Source organism: Bison bison, unplaced genomic scaffold (assembly GCF_000754665.1).
Source record: "Bison bison bison isolate TAMUID 2011002044 unplaced genomic scaffold, Bison_UMD1.0 scf7180017864107, whole genome shotgun sequence".
NCBI classification, from domain to species: Eukaryota; Metazoa; Chordata; class Mammalia; order Artiodactyla; family Bovidae; genus Bison; species Bison bison.
In genome coordinates, this window is record NW_011494679.1 from 224,357 (window position 1) to 225,282 (window position 926).

Consider the following 926-nt stretch of genomic DNA (forward strand, 5'->3'; position numbering starts at 1 on the left):
TGCAAGCAAATTTGGAAACCTCAGCAGTAGCCACAAGACTGGAAAAGGTCAGTTTTCATTCCAATCCCAAAGAAAGGCAATGCCAAGGAATGCTCAACTACCACACAATTGCACTCATCTCACACACTAGTAAAGTAATGCTCAAAATTCTCCAAGCCAGGCTTCAGCAATACATGAACCGTGAACTTCCTGATGTTCAAACTGGTTTTAGAAAAGGCAGAGGAACCAGAGATCAAATTGCCAACATCCGCTGGATCATGGAAAAAGCAAGAGAGTTCCAGAAAAACATCTCTTTCTGCTTTATTGACTATGCCAAAGCCTTTGACTGTGTGGATCACAATAAACTGTGGAAAATTCTGAAAGAGATGGGAATACCAGACCACCTGACCTGCCTCTTGAGAAATCTGTATGCAGGTCAGGAAGCAACAGTTAGAACTGGACATGGAACAACAGACTGGTTCCAAATAGGAAAAGGAGTACATCAAGGCTGTTTATTGTCTCCCTGCTTATTTAACTTCTATGCAGAGTACATCATGAGAAACGCTGGGCTGGAAGAAGCAGAAGCTGGAATCAAGATTGTCGGGAAAAATATCAATAACCTCAGATATGCAGATGACATCATCCTTATGGCAGAAAGTGAAGAGGAACTAAAGAGCCTCTTGATGAAAGTGAAGGAGGAGAGTGAAAATGTTGGCTTAAAGCTCAACATTCAGAAAACAAAGATCATGGCATCTGGACCCATCACTTCATGGGAAATAGACGGGGAAAAAGTGGAAACAGTGTCAGACTTTATTTTTGGGGGGTTCCAAAACCACTGCAGATGGTGACTGCAACCATGAAATTAAAAGACGCTTACTCCTTGGAAGAAAAGTTATGACCAACCTAGATAGCATATTGAAAAGCAGAGACGTTACTTTGCCAACAAA